Raw genomic sequence first — 18,373 nt, 5'->3', positions numbered from 1 at the left:
TTAAAATAGTATGCTCTGTACTTTATCTAAGTGTTTTCTTGGTATCTCGCAAAAAGTTAAAAGCCCAATTCTCATCTCCACCAATACTGTACCTTCCCTTTAAATGCATGGAACAGGGCTTGAGCTTTGCAATAACTGTTGATGCACTGCACTGCAAACTAAAATTGCACTTTGAAAGGTACAGCTGTAAAGCAAACAATCATTATCTTGCTTACCCTGAAAAAAGCCATAATCAAACATTAAACAAATAAACATCCAGGTCGGGTCAAAAGGAAACACTCACATCAAGTAAATGATCCTCTTTTACCACCATAACAGGAAAGCATTTATGCATTCAAAGAAAACATAAAGTCAGCCCTCCCCCCTCAAAAAAAAAAAAAAAAACTTTCACTTTTCCTTGCAAACCTACATGTATACTACTACATGCTTTTCTGACACCACGCACTATCTAGTGATATGTGTTAAGTACATGAGGAGAGGAAAAACACGAAATCTCTAAAAGCAAAGAAACTTTGATGAATGGGGATCACACTTTCATTTCCACATGCTGAAAATACAAGCACACTCGGCAAAGTGAAAGAACCCCCCCCCACACACACACACCAACCCCCCCCCAAAAAAAAAAGACCTGTTCAAATAATATCAGGGCATTCAGAAGCAAAAAATTTATACTAGAACGGTATAGCTATACCAAAACGGTATACGATGAATTTATATGTCTGAATGCTGACTAACGAAATGACGGTCAGAGCATCGTTTCGTCGATAACCAATCAGCATTCCATGTGCGTCTGAACGTATGGCGACCATAGAACAGTATAACTGGGCGGGGCTTAATGGGAGCGCGCACGAAAGGTGACCCCACAGCTGTCACTCATGACTATAACAGCATGCACAGCGGGTAACTGCACATCTATACGACATTTCCCACAACGGTCGAAATTAGCGTCTGAACGGTCTGTCAGCTATACGATGATTCTTTATACGTCGTTTCGTTATCGAGTTTTGGTATAAAATGGCATGCGTCTGATAAGGGGGAACTATGTGTCATCTCTTGACAAAATATGGTGGCAGCTGAAAGAAACAAGACTGTGTTTGATCAAGGATCCATAACACACCTGTCATCCGTATGAAAGAAAATTGCACTTAACGACCAACATTTTCCCTTGTGAAGAGCTAGATTACACTTTGATTTCAGTTACCGCCTATCACATAACCATTTGATGATATCAATAATTTCATCAGGTGATGGTGTGTACCCAACACTTGCTAAATTATGGCTGTCCCTTCACATTTTCACAAAAAGCTACTTTCCACCGCAAACTAATCAAAGTAAGAGTGTCAGCAGCCCCAAAAATGTCCAATCAAATTACCATCAGAAAATGTCCAGAGAATCGATCATGATCATGTTGTTTACCGATAAAATTGCATCACCCCCTCCCTCCTTTACCTACATCAATTTTCCACATACTCCAGGCAAGATATCAGCAGCAACCTTGAGTGACTATAGGCGCACTATTCGCCTTCAGTCCAAGGTACAAGGTTGGCTCAAATGACACACACATTTGCGAGATGCAATCCTTTCAACATTACTTTCCCTTCATTGACAATTCATACCAATCAAATGTATGAACAAGAGCTACATGCCATTTTTGTTAAGTTTGTTCACATATATGATAAAAAACAGAAAGAATGCTTAATTGAAATTCATCAAAAACCATACAGTTATTGTTTGTTTACTTATTTTGATCAGGAAAAAACAATGGGAATGAGTACCAAGTTCAAATGCATTATCTTCTGGATAGGGGGTGTGTAGAATTCACAACCAAAAAACAGCACAAGAGTTAAGAGAGGTAAGTGTTTAAACTAATTGATAAGCAAAAACAAACAAACAAACAGACAAGCAAATACAAAGGGCTAAAAGAGTTTGAAAACAATTAGACATTGGCTTTTCATTAAGAGTTTTCCAAAAAGTTTTTGGATACAATGGCCTAGCAACTTACTTTTGTCACAAGTCAGGAATGCAAGTAAACCTGGATTTGTCACTTCCAATATAAAGCCCTTGCAATATAAAGCCTTTCCGATACAAAGCCCTTCTAAATAAAAAACAGGATAACATTCCTCGCCTTTGGTAATAAAACCGCAAGAGAAGAGCAAGAGGCACAGTCTTTTGCTAACAGACTCATGCCAAAAAGGTATCTTGGTCAACATGTAGGTTTCCACAGCAATCTGCCATTCACATGCGATCTATCCCAAGTGCGGGAAATCCTATACTATAATACTCGAAGTTGTTGTTGTTGTCGCGGCCTTATGTATTTCCTGTTTTATTTCGGCGTTGCTGGTTTCTCTATCTCCTCCCGAGCCGTCGGCTCCGGGCAGTTGCGACCGGTGCCGTCGGCCGCAGGAGAGTATCCTACATCGAATGGCGTGGGTTTCGTCCCCTCTCCGCCTCCGTGTCGACGTCGAGGACGAAAAAGAAAAATTAATTAGCTACATGCATAATGCATTTTTGTGCGTGACGAAAGAGCCGAGCGTTTCAATATTCACCGAACCTGCGCTGGCCTCCTGCTTTCTCGATCTTCCATCTTTTAGCTTGCAGAGACACTGGGGGATACTAAAGATGATGGTGCAGCGAAATCTCTGACATCTTCCGGCGGACGCGCACGCACACACACAATGTACCTCGCAGAACTCTATACACACTCTACACTGTGTGTATATAGTTCTGTGATGTACCTTTGCCTCCGCCTGTTACGTGTACTGAATGTATTGACGATGGTTTCACGAATCTGTGTGTGCGTGACATGGACTACAAGGGCATTTACGTACAGTTCGCCATTATTGGCGTCCCCAAATGAAAACAACGAACGTTGGTTATGTAATTGTATTTTGCACAACTGCAGAATACTATATGCAGCTCAGGTACGTCATTTAGTTTGCTCACCGTTTGCTCTCAAGTCCGGTGTCATTGCACGCAGACTGTTTAGGACGCGACTAAATATATTTGCCGATCGTACCCTTACATATCAGATTACACGCGCAGCTGTGTCCATTCGTTTACTGCAGAGCTGCTGTAATCATACATATTCATAAGATGAGCGGACGTAGAGGAAAACCTCGCTTTGCCGACCGCCTATTTTTAAAATTGCAAGTGGAAATAGAATGTGTGGTTCTATGGTCTATCAAACCAAGTTTTGGTGACAAAAAAAGAGGGAGCAAATGAAGACGAATGCAGTGATGTATATATTCTTCTTTCTTCCATAACATGGGAAAAATATTAAAGAAAAAAAATACGAGGTCGTGAGAACCTACTCCCACGGGTGCCTATTAAACCTGATGACTATGATCTCCCCCTCCCCAAATAATAACAATGATGATAATAATAATAATAATAATAATAATAATAATGATAAGGATAATGATAATAATGATATAATAATAACAATAATAGGAGCAATAATTGTAGGCCTAATATTAATTATGATAATGTACAATCTGAAGCAGATGTAGTTCTATATTGATATGATATATCAAGCCAAGTTTTGGTGATTAAAAACAACAAGGAGGGAGCAACATTATGAAGACGAAAATATCTTATTTTTCTCTCATAACGTGGGGAAAAGAAACATGAAAAAAAAAACACAAAACAAACCGAGGCCTTGAGACCAGCCGTGGATTCCCGCGGGTGCCCGCGTGGATGCAAGAGCAGGGGGTAATCAAAGTCATAGTGTTAATCTTCCCGTTTCAACGGGAACAACCTGTGGGCAGAACTTTCAGGGAATCTCATTTGCGTTTTTGGTAATTTTTCCCTGAATGTTTTTGTTTTTTGCCCTGCGGAGGTGGAAATGTGTGTGTGCGTGAGGGGGGGGGGGAGGGGTGAGGGGCAACAAGACAACTGTTGGACTTCAACGGGTGCAAATAACCCCTCGAAACTCAAGTTCTATAATAAAAGCAAGTAGTGGCGGGAATGATCCCTACCAATGGACCGGATCGCCTGGCATATACTACAAAAATGTATTATAAAATTTCTGGGAAGGGTGATCATTTAGAAGACAGCACAATTAACGAAAGAATGAGAAGACTTTTCTTTTTATTTCTTCAATAAAAATGTGCAAAATCGTATTATGAGAAAAAAAAAAACCCTCAGACCCGTGGATTTCCACGGGTGCTGCTAGTTAGATAATATGAAGCACATAGCCTAGCTGTGCCATTTTCAAGTAAAGTCGTGGTGTCGCTTGATTTGAACACAGTTATTTCAAATGCACAACCCCCGTGTGTTCCAACATAGATTTGGTGCAGAAAATTTTGTTTGCACTATCTTTTGCAATGAAGAATATGCAATTAAGAAACAAAATACTATTTAGAATCTTGATCAAGCAGAAAGATTTCAAAAATTGTCCTTGGATATTTATTAAATATGTGTACATTTGACCAGATAATGATGTTTGTAAACATTTACGAATGGATTGTGATCCATGCACGCGTTGAGTGCACTGTGTGTCATTCTGCCTAGATTACTGTAAAAGTGGAAATTTTTGGCATTTCGTGCAAACAGATGCTAGCGCAAAAATAAAAGCACGCAATATATTTTTGCATCCTGTATGTTCCAGTAGTTAACGTCCTGATTCCGCAGAATGTAAAACACGTGAAATCCATCTTACCCAGCCGAATGCGGAAAATTACTTGCACGAAAATATCCCCTTTTACAGTATCGGGCTAGCGTATTACGTCAACTTCCAGTATGACTGAATCTCGCCTCCAGAGCATCTCATAGAAGGGTTGTCTGGACATTGTGGCCATGTTTCACTTATAACCTTAGATGGCCTACGGTAAGAATTCGGCAAAACTACTAACGACAACATCTGGGCAACCTTTGGCATGTAGCCTCTTAACAGGTAAGGTAAAAAAGAGATTGTTGAGAGGTTGCCTGGACATCGATGGGTTAAAAATGGTCACAAAAGGTGCGTTAAGACAGAACATCTTGGAATCCTACTAAAGCGCAACTGACTTTTTGTAATATAGAGGATTTTCGCAATGCAAAACATGATGCTTTCCAACTGCTTTACTTGGTGGTGCTGTGAAAGAGCAAAGCAGAATGGCAGGTCAAAGGTCATGTAAAATCACTTGCTCTGCAAGTCAGAGAAGCATGCATTTACTAGATAGATAGAGATGTTTCATCTCCAAATGCAGTTTACATATTGCTTTAAGTTTCTAGTAAACTGCCATTGTCTTTGTGATCAGTAGTAATATAAGGAGACACCAAAACTGCATGGCATTCTGATGTTCTCCTTCACATACAAACTTCACTGTTCCATGTCAAAATGGTAGTTCCCCAGTCTTAGCTGAATCAAATTTATCACACTTCTTCAGTGTTCAGAAAGAATAGCAGCTAGAAATCAGCTACACCACATATAGAAAAAAAAAGAATAAATATTTTTCCAGGAATACATGAAGCAAACAACAACACAATTAAAAGGCAGCTCAAATTGTGACAATGTTACAGCAAACAACAAATAATATAAATGGAATTGGAAAGTTTGCTTTACATCGTATCTTCGAATGTTATTGTAATCATGGTATCAAATGCAACCCAAGGCCCGTTTCTTTTTTGAGGATTTTTTTTTTCTCTTTTCCACCGATTTCTCTGCAATGTACGGATGCACACTCTTTGGAAATATGCTTTTGAAAATATCATATTACCTTTCACATATTTTTGTGTTGTGAATAATGTACAGGTTTATCCAAGCCAGAAGAAAAAAAATAATGTAAAATTTACAAGAATACCATCAGAACCTATTATAACAATCATGCACAACAATGCAAAACAATTCCATGTTTCCTTATCACCAATGAGCAGTAACAAAGTGTCATCATGACTGCTCCATTCATAAACAGAAATAAAGAAATTAAGAAATCAGCACCTTCACTTATAATAATCATCTAGATACTTTCGACTACGATTTCTCCACATTGCACAACTAATATGTCCTTCCCTTCAAAATTTGAATTACCTTGTCCATGAGTTGTCAGGATGTTTTTGACAAAAAAAAACAAACCCCAAAACAAATCATCTCCTAGATATCAAGTTTTCCCCACACCATTATGTCTCTTGTGACAACTACATGTGTTTCTACAGCAACATCTTTTTCTTTTTCTTTTTTTTTTCAACGAAATGGGATTACTCAAACTTTCTTCAAGAGTTTTTCAATTCCCACAGAATAAAACATTTTTTTTTTGCATCACAGTTCATAGAGCATCATTCATATATAGAAAAAGCAATTATGAAGTGTAATGTAAAATATCGCTACAGCTCATCTACAGTAATGAACAACAAGATATGAATAAATGTTTATGAGAAATTATCAAGTCAATCCACTACTATGAAGCCTACCAAACTTACTTGAATCAAAGGCTTCTCACCTGATGTTATTTAGAAAACTTTTGGACTAGGCAGAAAAAAAAAATGGATGTACTAAGAATCAATAGTAAGTCCAGCATTGCAGAGCTCATTAAAAAAAATGTACTCGTATGTTGCTGCCATTCCATGGAAAAAGTGGCACCCTAAAAGTTTGAACAAGGCAGCTTCATTAGACACAAAAGAGTCTATCTCAATATTAAACCTATAAATTATGTCAAGAATCTTGAAATTACCAGCGAATTTCAAGTTACACAGTGAATGGATATTTCTGTCACATATTTTATGCAGCTAGCAGTAACTTCCAATCAACTTTCGTAAATCAGTCCTTTAAGAAGAAAAACAAAAAAAACATCCCAAGCAAGAAAAATCGTTTACATGATTCAAAACGACACACACACAAAAAGAAAGTAGTCGATATATAGCAAAGAGATGAGCCCAACTGATGTGCACATCGTACCTTGAAAGTCGAACCATGACACCTCAAAATGATTACACGACTGTTCAACACCGTGGGTGTCAGAAAGCCCGGGAAAAAAATCAGAGCAAGATCGAAGCCGAGCAAATTGTATTCTGCCAACAATTCTACTTCTGGGCTTGAACCATTCGAGGAAGCAACTGAAGGAAAAAAAAGTTAGCAATCTCCTCTGGATTCACCAATGTTGCAGCGATAACGTATTCCCTCGCTCATGAAGCTCAGATGATGATGATGACGCTCAACCTCACTTTATATAAGGCTCTGGAGGGGGCATGCAGGTATCTGACTGACAGCCTCAACACATCAAATCGCAGCAGCCATAAAAAAACTCCCTAAAATGCTGTTAACCCATTTAAGTCAACATTATCCCAGCAGTAGGTATTATAAATATGGGAGATAGAAAGACAGAGAAAGAGAGAGTGTGAACAGATATATATATTTACTACATCATGAAAAGTGGAGATTGCGAGATGTAAAAGACACTGGTTTTTTTTTTTTTTCAATTAACTAAATACAAAAAACGTAGATTATAGCTGCTCTACTGGGGGAAAGTACATAAATCTAAAAATTACATCCAGCAACGAAGCTGTTGAGTGATTGTGCATAGATTATTCACATTATCAGCTTGCCTAAATATCTTTTTTGAAGCTCTTTAAGAGACTGTGGATAAATAAACAACCTCTTCTTCTTCTTCTTTTCATCTTTCCCTGCAGCATCAAATGTTTGTCAAGATCGGCGGCAATTTGCTTGACATATGGGGTGGGGGACTTGAGAAGGAGATTGTGTGCAATCTGGCAGGAAAAAAAAAAATGTAGATCCAACAAAAGAAATTTTCATCTAAGTTTCATGCCGGAGAAGCACTGCTCCAGAAATGGCCAAACAGATCTCATACATGCCGTTCCATATTCATTCTGCGATTCCTAGTCCTTCCAAAAACCGAAAAAATAAGAAAAATATAGATACATATTGAAAAGGGATATATATGTAATGCATTTTGGATGAATATTTGGCATACTTAGTTCAGGCTAATATCCATCTATGACAAGCTCCCTCCAGTATGGATTACCTGGCTAAGGATAAGAGTTGCTTATAAGTGAGAATGTACTGACCACAGGAATAACCATCTACTGACAGTGACCATGATACTGTTTGCATAAAATTCTTCATACATACAGAACAAGACCAAAGTTTTGATTTTTCCCTGGAAACTCAATTGAAGTCGCCAACTTCTGGGTTGGAAGAAAGGTGATAAACACCCTATGATATGCAATAAGAGGGTGTGTTCAGAATGTGTGCCTTGAAGGGTTCGTGTGAAATCAGTGCTGATTTACTAATAACTTTTGTCACAACAGCTGTCACATATACAATACCATAAATGGCAGAAAAAGATTAAGACACCCAATTACCAAATAATATCTGAGTCAATAAAATTTTTGAAAATTGTTGTCCAAGTGTAGGCAAATTATTTCACTAAACTGTTTTTCGTAAAGCATCTTGAATCATAAAGCTCCCCTTTCTGATAATGATCCTCTTTATGAAAACAGTTGAACCTCTCGTATCCGGACAAGTCGGGACCGGGGCTCATCCGGATAAGGGATTTGGCCGGATACGGGAGACTCAATGCTTTATACATGTACATATACATACACATGTACTGATGTAGCCCATTGTAGTACCACATGTTGTAATGTGCATACTGCAACCTTTTCATTGTTACATTTGGGGATGTTTGGGGATGTTGAAATGTCTGAAGGTAAGCAATTTGGAAGGAAATTTGATGTAATGTATGTTAATCATGTTGGAAGTAATATGTAATTCATGTGTGTTTGGGTAGGAGTTGTCAAGGAGTTGGGAATCCCCCTTTCCTCTTGTAATTATTAAAAAAAAAATCAAGGCGAGATTGCGTCCGTATAATAGAGAGATCCGGATAAAGGGAGGCCGGATAAGAGAGGTTCAACTGTAATGGAAAGGTCAAAGTGAGGTTTTATAATATAACCATCGTTCACCAGCCTTCTGTGTAGCGGTGCATTAAAGTAGCAGTTTCCCCCAAACATAATGTGGATTAAGCCAATCAAGAAAGATTAGTGCCACACTCAGTGAAAGCTTGAAAAAAACGAGATAATCCCTTTAAAAGTTAGGTAGTTTTTAAATCTGTCGTTAATTCCATGCTTGGTCCTCTCTGAATGGCACTATACAACACAATCTGGAGCAACAGAGAGAAACTACACGGAATTTATGAAAATTATTTTGTCGAGGACATTGAAAGAGAGCATAACCTACTTCCTTCTTGAGATATGGAGCGTAATATTTGCCTTAAAAAGGAATGAAACCTAAATATACTGTGGATTGAGTGAATGCAGAAATATCAGTAGAACACATCAGCACAGTTTGATGAAAACAAGAATGATATGTCAAAAAGTCGTGAATTTTTAAGTTTTGGTGCTGCCATCACTGAGTGAAATTACTACAATTCCCGACATCAAGTATGGACAACGATATAAATAAAATATAAAGAGAATCCAACAAAATTAAATATTTTATGAAATGGTACATATTCGCTCGACTTGCTACTGACATAATACTGATATTATTCCATATGCAGTGCATTCTGAAAGAGCTATAAAGTCAAGTGCCATTTTAATATTCTAGAAAGTGAAAATGTGCTGTAATTTTTTTTTACATTGTTGTCTACACATGACGTCACAAAATGCTGTAGTCTTCTTATCCAGAGATAATGGCACACCAAACCTTTTAGAGTTCATCACTTTGAACAGATCTCTGATTGCCACAAACTTCGCTGATGTGATGTACTAGTACAGCTGTACTACGATTGTGGTATTTCCTCAATCCATACACAAATTAATGTTTCATTCTCCTTTAGCATAGCTTACTTGAAGACAGGTAAGGGTAAGTGTATTTCTCTTTAAGGACTTGCATTTGTGAAATTCTTTTGATATTTTCTACGTACTGTTCTATCACGGTGACATCATATCTTGTTGCAGAAATCCCACCTACAGAGGGCAGCACATAAAATCAGCCAAGCTCAAAAACGGTCTCTGTGCATTTACGAAATCCACAAGTATGAACTGTTTGGGGAAATTTCCCCATAAGTTCTTCTGTCGAGGTATTTAAAATGGAGTCCATGTGTAGATGTCCACATGATACGAAGAGGTAAAAAGAGTATTTAGGGTATAGTCTTTGATCACGATTTGGTTCTACTCAAATCCGCCCATCACTCCACAACAGCAGCACACTGCGCACATTATCATACAGCAACATTTTCTCATAGCCTTGGGCAGCACGTGTCAGCACACATTATGTCTGGATGTACACAAACTTTATTGACAGTATGGTACTGAATTCTTTCTCCTGATGGTATCACTATGGCATTCATCTTACCTGATTCTCGTTGAGTTCTTTCAGTTGGATCAGCTTCCCGCTCTGATTACCCGTATTTTGTCAAAATATCCTCGCTTGTGATGATTTCTGCAGAGGAGGAGAAATGTACGAAAAACAGAAATGCATAATGTTCAATTTCACATATGAAATGCCTCACCTAAACCAAAACTCCAGAGCAAAAAGGTTGATGATCTCTTCTAGTTCGCCTGGTGAGTTGCTCAGTCATGATCAGTACAAAAAGGAAGCATTCCTGGATCCACTGAAAATGTTCAAGGACAAACTACTGTAAATCAAATTAATTGCTGTGAAACAACCGGAAAGTCAATAAAAGAACTGGCCTGTAGCAGCAAATGTGTTTTGATCTCCACAAGAGCATGATTTTAATGTGGCAGGAGAGAGAGAGAGGAAAAAAAAAATACACAGCTGGGTGAACACATCATTGAACACATGTTTTATTTGTGCTTTCCTCCAACATAAGTTAAGAGTTATTTAAAGGTTTACTTAAAGGACAAGTCCACCTTCATATACATGTGGATTGAGTGAATGCAGCAATATTTGTAGAGCACATCAGTGAAAGTTTGGGGAAAATTGGACAATCCGTTCAAAAGTTATAAATTTTTAAGGTATCATGCACAGTCACTGCTGGATGAGAAGACTACTAGAGTGTATGATGTCACATGCATACAACGATATAAGGGAAATATAAAGAGAATTTCACAGAATTTTACTTTTTGAAAAAGGTGCACATTTCCTTGACTTGTCACTGACGTATGAAGGGTAATATTATTCCCCTTGCCTTCTGAACGAGGGAATGGAAGCATTCTTTTATTATGGGAGAAAAGTTAAAATATCTTGAATTTTCCTTATACTTTCTTTATATCGTTGTACACATGTGACATCACAAGCTGTGGTTGTCTTCTCATCCAGCAGTGACTATTAAAGCAGAAACTAAAAAAATTCATAACTTTTAAATGGATTGTCCGATTTTCCTCAAACTATTGCTGATGTGTTCTATAAATATTGCTGCATTCACTCAATCCACATGTCTCTGGAGGAGAACTTGTCCTTTAAATTTTCTTGGGGTGACTGTGCCTGCAAATGTTGTTAAAGAATTTCTGCCTACAGGATTTCTTCCTCTTCACAGTTGTCCACTGCACTGAATAAGGCGAGTAAGAAAATGTATGGTAGATTTCACAGTCCTACTCAAAACAGTCCACCCTATACAACATAACTTCCCCTGCAAATGGTAAAAGCATCAAAATGACACTGTAAAACTAATATCAAATGCCCACCCAGTATCTGGGAAAAGATACATGAATCAGGAAATTATTACCACCGTAGAATTCGTCCCACTATCCTCTTGCCCAGGAGACAAACACGGAAGATTTTAGCTCGGTTTTGAGAAACTTGCATTACATGGAAGCAACCCAAACAGTGATGTTTACATGATTTATGATGGAAAATGGTTGTGAAGAGAGTTATTTTGTAAGCCTTGCTTCCTCTTATATCATGCAGAGCAGTGATCTGCACTAAGCATTCAGAGCGAAGAAGCAAGTCTGTAACTAACTGTGGTATTTCTCCATCCACATTAGAAACTAACATCATTATGAAGGTATGGGACTATCTTCAGCGTGTCAATCCTATCTCGGAAATGAATAGAAACAAAAGTGGACCATCATAATCATCTCCAAATACTTGTGTTCTGTTTTCTTTTTAATGCAGCATATTTAAGTACCTGCTTGCAGAAACAAGCCACTGAATTGCAAGAAATATCAGACGAACACAGGCAAGGGACTAAATGATCATAAGTGCTCACTAACAAAATTATTTGAAGTATATCATTTTCGGGCAGTAAAAGGAAAGTGATGGCTGAGGAAACTGGTATTTTATGAACATTACATGTGTAACATCAGGAATTCCTTAGGTATTCTTAAGACATATATCTCTCTATTAAGTCATGGGGGTGAAACCATGTTTGTGCGTGATGTGTTTGCTACCGAAGCGCGCGGTGGCCACGATTGAGGGAAAACACAAAATCAGTGTCATCTGCGTATTCTTCGCCAAACTGTCGCGTGAAGAGACCCCTCTATCCGCAGCAGCATATTATGTAGTATTCCCCATTTCCCGTAGCACAACGTTCAACCGCAGTCTGACGGATCGCAATAACACGAGACGTTCAAGCATGGGGGAAATTATTTGCACCCAGTCTGTTCAGAGTGCACAACATGAATGTTCTGTCTACCCTTTTCCTGGGACCAGGCAGCCCTGGGGCACGATGACCCATGAACTCATACATGGCAGTAGCAAAGTCTGCAGGGTCAGACGTAAATAACTGTGTGGTGCTATACTGTATACGTGCAACATATCTTTAGAATCGAGTCTTGATGTGAAATCAAGGGCTATATAACACGAGTCTGCCAACCCTGCTGCGCACCCGTCACGGAATATTTCTACATGTGAAGTGAATCACAGGAGACCAGATCACAACAAAGAATACCGTCTGGTCTGCTTTGTTCCCGATGCCACATTTATGCCTGCCAGCAAGCTCAGAAATATGTTCCGAATGTCTAGGGAAGGAGTGCACTGTGTATCCATCATATGAATGATGGCAGACAGCATGTTTCCCCTTTGAACTTTGTCTGGAATAATGCCATGAAAGAGGGGAGACAGGGTGAAGAGCACGGAGAGCCTATGGGGTTAGGACGATCACTCTGAGTTTGCAATGCTCCGTGTGCAGGGAGTCATGAGTCGAGGCGGGGAAAACATGCATCGAAGGCAGCCCCCGACGCCCACCTTCCAAAGCCTGCACATTGAGCGCCCCGATAAACAGGTATGTATGCAGGTAAAGGGCTCCCATTTGCACCATGTCTTGCCATGAGAGGGTCGGCCTAAGACAGCACCGACCGCTGTCATGACAGCCTTAACCAACATCACACAGAGCATGCTATCAAACACTTGTTAAAATAAAACACAAGCACAGAAACTACACTATTGGACTACCTATTTCCCGACGTCACTACACCCATTTCCCAATTCTACTACTCACCGTTGACACATGAAAAAAGAACAAATCCATGCCATGATGGGAACTGCTTGTATCCATGTGTAAATATGAAGTCAGCGAGACAAGAGACAGAGAGAAAAAGAGGCAACTACCAGTACTCCTGCAGTCCTGACAGCGTTTGGGGGGGGGGGGGGGGGGGGGTAACTGTTTATCATTAATGTCACTGTCAGTGCTGTGTATCCAGTTCTGGAGTAAGACACTGTCATGTCCATGTCATGTTCAGAGCTATTTTGGGAAGTACTTGGGGTGCCGTGCATAACAACTATCTCTTTAAGGAGGCACCACTGCATAGCAACAATGTCAGCTGGATGTGAAACTAAACCATCCATGAAATTAGCCATTATATGGATTTTTCTCAGTATCCTCAGAACTTGAAGCATGAAAACCTCCTAGGGAGCAAGCAGAGGAAAAACCAAAAGATAGTAGGCGTTTTCACATCAGCCCGATAAAAATCCAAGCTCGAGATGTTTTCTTATTTCCCAAATCCGAAAATAGCGTGCTATTTCGAAATATCGGGCTGATATGAAAACGCCTAGTGTCACAGCTGATTAGGAGAAGCAGACAGGCATTCTAGCTCATCACTTTCTCTGGCTGGTGACCTTTTGACCCACAGCAGAGATGATGTCATCATTTTCTTTACAGACTTGATGGGACGAGATAAAATGATATGTTCCGACATAAAGCCATTCGCCAATCAAACCAAAAACACAGCAGTTTCGACACAAAGCATGGAGCACAAGTCTAAATGAATTTCATTCAAATGTTGTCAATAACATTTTGTACAGATCACAACGCCTTCAGGCGGCGAGTCCATTCCACAGCAGACGAGGATTTCTATTGCGCTGCATGAACATGAAATGCTTTGAGATGTACATACCCCCACACCGCAACAGTCGAGATGTGAACTTCGCATGATTATTCTTGCACAAAATCACTCAATCAAGCTATGCGCCAAATTCACATATTGGATGTAACTGGCAGAGAATCATCCTGACAACAGGACAATGCAAAAATATACCACTCATTCTCTCTCAACAGAATGTCGTACAAAGACCCCTCCCCCCCCCCCCCATAAACATATCTGCACTATGTCTAGTTTGCCTGTGAGCCAATTGCTCAAAGTTCACTGCCGCGTTTATGCGAAATTTGCGGAAGATCCGTTAAATCTGACACTCGGGCGCATAAGCGCTGTGTACAATGGGGAGTATGAAACACGGACTTCATAGTTGGAATTTTTGCAGGATGCTGCCCACTGAGGTATGAGAATTTCATTTGTGTTGTTCATTTCATATGACATGAGCACAAATGACACAAATTGAGCCAAGGTGCATGTGATGCTTGGTAACATTTAAAGGGCAGAATGCCACATTGAATTACTTGATTACTATGATATGTTGTTGTTGTTTTTTTTTGTGGTCACAGTGAAGGCATTAACTCTTTGCATTCACAAGACACAGATGCTTAAGAAACCCAAAAGCTCAATGATTCTGTTTTTCTCTTCTATGATACTCTCATTTTTATATTCTGTCCAATAAAAGATACCAGTATCTTTGTTACAATTTTTTATATACTTTAAAAAAACACAACTTTTTATGTGATGACAGTAAATGAATATAACTATCAACTTGACCTGCGACTAGCTCCTACATGGAATGTCTTTTCAATGACCCTGTGCAAAGCTGTATGCACACTACAACTCTGCTTTTGAGTTCCTTCATTCTTTCATGCCCACAGAAATACTCAAAATAATCCAAATAATAACGATAAATAACAACCCTACTTTGTCTATGGTCAATAAGATAAAAGAGAAACCACATACTGTGTAAATCATGATATATGTCACAAAACGGATTTGTCACTTCTACCTGAAAATGAAGAAAATTTCACCTGCAATTTAATCATTGTGACTGTGCTCTTCACACTTTTTTTTTTTTAATCAATGCTTCCACTTTCGCAAACTGATAATTTCTGGATTTCTTTCCTGAAATCAGTTTGCAATGTAGCATTTTTTCTTTTCTTTTCCTTTTTTTTTACATATGTGTCTTTACATAAAAAAAAAAAAAGTAAAACATGTAATGACACAAATTTACACAAAGTGCAGGAAGCAAAGGAAGAACAGTTTTCTAATGAATACGTACCAGGTTCTGGGGGAGGGGGTGGGAATTTACCAGTACTGGTATGCACTGTAAAGATCATTTGCGCAATAAAATTTTGGCATCATTCTGTATGCTAGCTAACATACTAATGGTTCCAACATTTCTGTCAGAGTTAATAAATTTTGGAGGGATGCCCATCTTTTTACAGGATGCTATCTACAAAAATGTACCACGATGTTCATCTTTTAATTGATAAATTCCGCCTTGGTTTAGGTTCCGATGACACACACACTAATAGCTCTCTTTATTACCATTGTATCTTGGTAGAACCAACCCTAACTGGCCAAAATTTACCAGTACTGGTATGCACTGTACAGATCATTTGCGCAACAAAATTTTGGCATCTTTCTGTATGCTAGCTAACATAGTAATGGTTCCAACATCTCTGTCAGAGTTAATATATTTTGGAGGGATGCCCGTCTTTTTACACGATGGTATCTACAAAAATGTACCCAGATGTTCATCTTTTAATTAATAAATTCCTCCTTGGTTTAGGTTCCGATGACACACACACTAATAGCTCTCTTTATTACCATTGTATCTTGGTAGAACCAACCCTAACTGGCCAAAATTTACCAGTACTGGTATGCACTGTACAGATCATTTGCGCAACAAAATTTTGGCATCTTTCTGTATGCTAGCTAACATAGTAATGGTTCCAACATCTCTGTCAGAGTTAATAAATTTTGGAGGGATGCCCGTCTTTTTACAGGATGCTATCTACAAAAATGTACCACGATGTTCATCTTTTAATTGATAAATTCCTCCTTGGTTTAGGTTGCGATGACACACACACAAATACAGTTCGACCTCGATTATCCGGCCTCATTTTATCTGGAAATCTCTATTATCCGGACCTGTTCACGCAGTGAAGGACTTTTTTTTTCATCCAATAATTGAGAAAAAACGGTGACTTTAACATCTTTTCATGAATCTATTTCACTAATTTCATAAGATGTGCATGATAGGTTTCTCAATATCTAATGAGGTAAAACATGTATGATTTTCACATAAAGAGATACTTTATTTTTGTGAAGAAGGGACTACAATTTTGCGCAGGCTAGCATAGATTACACCACCGTTGTGGGGTACGCTACCTGCCTAGCTGCCAGTGCACTGGGATGGTAGCTTGGATGGCAGCTGTAGGCCTATACATTAACATTGTGCCTCCCATATCCGGCCAATTCGCTTATCCGGATGAGCGCCGGTCCCGACATGGCCGGATAATCGAGGTCGAACTGTAGCTCTCTTTATTACCATTGTTTCTTGGTAACTGGTTCAAGTAGCATACAAAAAGAAAAAAAAATGTGGATGATAGCTAAGTGATAAACATTTTACTTCTCTGGTCACGGGAATATCAATGATAATATTTCAAACTAGTGTACAATCCCTCACAAAATGCTGAGCACTTCAAACTTCAGCATTATGAGCTACTAGTATATCGCTACCATGCACTCATGTACACAGTAAGAAAATTAAACATTACAGATCATCACACATACAGACACACACACACACTAGTACTGTAGCTTGTGATCAAGACTGTGTTTTCTTCATGCAACTTCCTTACTTGCTTGTACTGTAGGACTGGGCAAAAATGTACTGGCCATACAAAAAAGCATGTATCCCATGTACATAAATGCACACACACTCACGAATGCTAAACACATTCACACGCTGCTAACATGCACACACATCCGCGCGCACACACACATGCATCAGCCCATACTGCATAGGCATGATGCATGTATACACAATCACACACAGGAATCACATGCTGCTCTGCTAGTCAAGTGCAATTCACAGGAGTGTACATGACCTCCCCATGAACTGAACATAATGTCCCTGAACAGAAGAAATGTATGGTTGCAACAGGATATAGAACAGCACTAAGAGTAGGAATATGATTCACAATCATTTCCCTCTCTTTTTTTTTTTTTTCTCTCTCTCTCCTTTACTAGTTCATACACATTTCTGGAATAGAACCTCTTTATGTAAAGAGAAAAAGGTCCCTGAACTTGTTCTTAACAGTTTATGATGCTGCCTCTCACGAACATTCTGGATTGTGTGAACCATCGTATGGTGGACAGGTCTACAAAGCAATACATTATTGAAATAGAAGACATACAGATTCACTTTCCAAATGCCACCTACATGAAAGCGAACTTGACTGTTCCCAAGAAGAAGAAGAAGAAGAAGAAGAAAAAAAAACCAACACAGACATAATCCACTGGGCCAACAATATTGTTTACTGTGACGCATTCTACGGATGGCTTGCACTCATATTAAAAACATATTATGTGGAAGCATACCGAATCAACTTTGTATACAATAGAAGTGACTCAAAGGTCAGTGTGCATGGAACCAAGTATAGGCCTGCCTAGCAAGTGATAAATATTCCCATACATACAATGTATTCAGACAAAAGTTTTGTGATCCCAAAGACTAGTACACTACCCATAACTAACATAAATGGCATGCAACTGACACCATACTATTAAATGTTCTGGATCTTTTTTGACTGAAGCCCTATTTATACTGCAGTCCTCGCACGTTTGCCCCATGCCCCTCCCACAAAAAAGGTCTAGCACAAGCACAGTATCGCAGTCCTTACCAAGGGTGCGTTTAGCTATAAAAGAATTCAGAGCCAGAATCAAGATCCTAAACGCGTTGGAGGCTTTTTTGGGTGATGAACAAATGCAACCGTGCTCAGGGGCAGATCCAAGAATTCTGTAAAGGGGAGGCGCCTTTACAAAATCAAAGAAGGGGCACATGCCCGCCCCCCGTTTTTTCCTTTTATTTCTTTTGTTTTAACAAAAAAATAAAGAGGGGGAGCACACTCAGTGCACCCCCCTCTGGATC

General features: G+C 39.0%; 1 protein-coding gene across 3 annotated transcripts in view; it reads right to left on the bottom strand.

The window, feature by feature from the left end:
- The window catches only part of LOC139709751 (uncharacterized), a 202,853-nt gene that overhangs the window by 114,278 nt on the left and 70,202 nt on the right, over positions 1 to 18,373 (bottom strand). For all 3 annotated transcript variants that reach the window (XM_071621708.1, XM_071621709.1, XM_071621711.1), the window contains one exon: positions 10,292 to 10,378. The gene's annotated coding sequence lies outside the window, so the exon portion shown is untranslated. The remainder of the gene's footprint in view (positions 1 to 10,291; positions 10,379 to 18,373) is intronic.

Source organism: Diadema antillarum, unplaced genomic scaffold, assembly GCF_040938485.1.
Source record: "Diadema antillarum isolate AM-2024a unplaced genomic scaffold, OU_Dant_1.0 seq00001469_RagTag, whole genome shotgun sequence".
Lineage (NCBI taxonomy): Eukaryota > Metazoa > Echinodermata > Echinoidea > Diadematoida > Diadematidae > Diadema > Diadema antillarum.
The sequence above is the reverse complement of the archived record's forward strand: the minus strand, read 5'-3'. Positions and strand labels throughout refer to the sequence as shown.